Raw genomic sequence first — 3,393 nt, 5'->3', positions numbered from 1 at the left:
CTTCAGCATCAAGTTGTCCAAATTTACTTTCAAACTCATGGTATGAAGTTGTTTCAAACTCTTCGCATAGGGCTTTTTTGAATGCAGCCCAATCTGCATCTCACTAAAAAAGACCATGGATTCTACCTTGAAGACCATGCTTGGCTAGTCTGGTAAAATAGCAGCTCCATGCATATTGCGATACACCAAAGAAGACCATTTTCTCAACATACAAGCGAATGAAAATAGAGACATTTTGACCATTAACACAATATTAGTGTGTTTGGGAATCTTTCAATTTCCATTTTTTGAAAACTAAAAAGGTGGCACCCGGATAACATGCCCATAAGTTTCTCAAAAACATATGATGTGACCTATCATTGGAAAGCACTTGAAAAATAGAATCTATTGAGCTATAAAGTGTTTGATTTGGAGTCATAGTGTTCAAGTTATGACAAATCCAAAGATTTGACCATGTATCCCAAACTTATGGGAAATTCCCATATTCCCCAATATGGTGCTCACTAAATTATTTTAATTTCCACCCAACTTCCTCTAGAGACTTCATAGCTATAGAATCAATCTTCTCTTCATCTTGCCTTTGTTGTTGTTGTTATTGTAACATTTGGATTTGTTGTTGTGCTGAGTCTATTGCAGTATGCACACCAATTGTTGTAGAGTATCTCCTAAAGAATCCCCCATCTTGGAGTTCTCTTACACCAACCTTCATGTCGAGTTCACCAATGTTGCAGCGCATAGGGTTGAAGGTCACCACAGGGGTTTGGCAAGAAAACTGGACAAGATAGATAGCGATGTGTCTTCAATAGATAAGTAGATTACAATGAATGCTTAAAGGTTCAAGAGGTACCTCACGATCAATCACAGGGGTTTGAGAGAGAAGAATGTATGGGGGCTCAAGAGCTTAGACTCCATGAGATGGTGGAGATAAGAGAAGGGTTGAAGGTTTCAAGCCAAGTTCCTGAAGATGTTAATAGAGCTTCCAACTACATTTTCCTAACAAAGATTACAAGAGTATTATCTCATAATTTCTAACTCAAATCAAGCTTGTTTTCTCGACCGTAAGAGCAATCACAATTTATAAAATCAAGTACAATATGTTGTCATGTATCATAAATAACTCTGCATCCCATCATTCATACATGATGCCATAGCATGAATCCACTTTGCATGATTACATTCAATGTAGACTGTTAGGGAAAAAATCTTATAAGTCAATTACAAGGCTTGTAGGGCAAAGAGACTTACTTATTGAGTTCTTGATAGGGATAATGTTGAGATGACAAGCTCAACACATGCGGACATTAATGATGGACCGCCTAGTTAGATGGGTCCACACATCTACACTTAGCACGTTGTCATATTGCTGCGCATTCGAGGTGTGTAAACCACCCAAAAGTTGTGCATGTGATTTGGTACTTTGTACATATTTAGTTGTTGTGATTACATTTATTCTCTGCGTATGAGTATAGATGCTCACATGAAGGGCTTCACTTCAGAAGCTTTTGTTAATAGCACACTTATTAGTATCTATGGTAAATGTGGCGCTTGTAGCCCCCTGGTGAGCAACTCTCTTGTGGATATGTATGGGAAATTTGGCTCCCTTGCGGAAGCGCATCATGTTTTCAACAACTTACCCATTCGTGATGCAGTCTCTTGGACTGCCCTCATTATAGGCTACTCCGAACATGGTTTTGGTGAGGAAGTGCTCACATGTTTCAAGCTTATGCAACAAGGGGGTGTGTCTGCAGATGCTGTAACTTATGTTCTTTGCTTGAAAGCATGTGGTAGTGTAGGACCACTGGACACAGGTCAGAAGATACATTCAGAAGTAGCTCAAAAAGGATTGGAGAGTGAGCTTTATGTTGGAAACAAACTGGTAGACATGTATGGCAGAAGTGGCTTACTTGCTGAAGCACACCGTGTCTTTGACATGCTGCCAGTTCATGATGTAATCTCATGGAATGCATACATTTCAGGATACGCTGAACTTGGAGCTTGGGGGATTTTTTCTGGGACTAGTGGATCTGGCATACGACATTTTTGGATGAGGATTCAGAGGGTCTAAAAAAGGAAGAAAAGCAAAAGGCTAATTTTGGGAGGGAAAAAGGAGATTCGAAAAAAAAAATGAGAGATGGAATTGGGGGAAAGAAAAAAAAACGCAGGGGAATCAAGGAGAAAAATGGCTGGAGAGGAAGGGGAATCATCGAAAAAGCTCTGCAATTTGGGGGCACGGGAGAGGATTGGAAGAGAAACAGTGACGAGGAGGAAGGGAGCTTAGAGGAAAAACAGAGGAGTGCTCTGAAAACGGTGAATAAGGAGAAAGCTCTGAATGCAGAGGGAGTGCGGAAGCCTTGTGGAAGAGAGAGGATTGGAAGAAAAACTGGGAAATAGAGGAACGAGGAGAAAACGGAGAGTTCGTGCGCCGCGTTATCGCCTGTGCATCGGTGAGCCTCGTCTTGCTGCAGTGATCGGGCCAGTAAGATGGGGCATTCGGCCGTGTGGAACTCTCATCCCAAGAAGTATGGAGCAGGATCTCGCGCATGTCGTGTGTGCGGGAACGGCCATGGCTGGTTCGGAAGTACAACATCATGTGCTGCCATCAGTGCTTCCGGATTTATGCCAAAGACATCGGCTTTGTGAAGTACCGTTAATGCGATGGAGAGGACTTACTGTGGGTGGATTCTACAGCTTGGAAGTAGTTGGGGTATTCCTTTCAGCCTGTTAGCCTGAAGGTGCTGCCAGGATTTTTGTATGGATTGCCTACCCAGTTATTTAGAAAAGAACAATTTTGGAGCTACTCGTTATCCAGTGGCAGAACATGTATAGATGAATTCGTGATGTACCAGTGAGCCGAGATGCGATTTTTGTGATATCACTTGTGTTTGATAAGGCTGTACTTGAGCCTACATTTTGTCCTATGTATGCACAAATGTGTGTCCAACTTAGCAAAGTGCCCGTTCTACAACTAATTGCTGCAGCACACATAGGATTCGCAAAGTGCTTGTTCTCAAAGGGCTTGCAAAACCAGCAGAAACAGAAGATGGTGTGAGCACAAGAAGCCAGCCTATGACGAGGCAGCAGTGAGCATTGTGGCCTCACTTAATGCCTGTGCTAAGCAGAAGGATCTGATTGAAGGTGCTAGGCTACATGCAAATGTTCTGAAGAGCGGCCTGCTCGGAAGTAACCGCCATATAGCGAACACTCTTGTCAGTATGTATGCAAATTGTGAAGAGCACAACAAGTGTTCGATGAGATTTTGATTCGAGATGTAGTGACTTGGTCTGCGTTAATCTCCGGATATGTACAACAGGGGCTCTGAGGGTGCAGCACAAAGATGCTATAAATCATACCTATATTCATTTCCTGAAGATGTTATGCTTGGCCAACTGGTCT

The 3,393-nt window shown here is 42.3% G+C and overlaps 1 pseudogene; it reads left to right on the top strand.

Moving 5' to 3' along the window:
• Nucleotides 1-2,415: 2,415 nt before the first annotated feature.
• LOC148016663 (small ribosomal subunit protein uS14 pseudogene) lies at nucleotides 2,416-2,831 on the top strand (annotated as a pseudogene).
• The last annotated feature ends 562 nt before the right edge of the window (nucleotides 2,832-3,393 follow it).

Source organism: Lygodium microphyllum, chromosome 23 (assembly GCF_053477565.2).
Source record: "Lygodium microphyllum isolate KBCC chromosome 23, Lygodium_microphyllum_v1.1.10, whole genome shotgun sequence".
Lineage (NCBI taxonomy): Eukaryota > Viridiplantae > Streptophyta > Polypodiopsida > Schizaeales > Lygodiaceae > Lygodium > Lygodium microphyllum.
The sequence above is the reverse complement of the archived record's forward strand: the minus strand, read 5'-3'. Positions and strand labels throughout refer to the sequence as shown.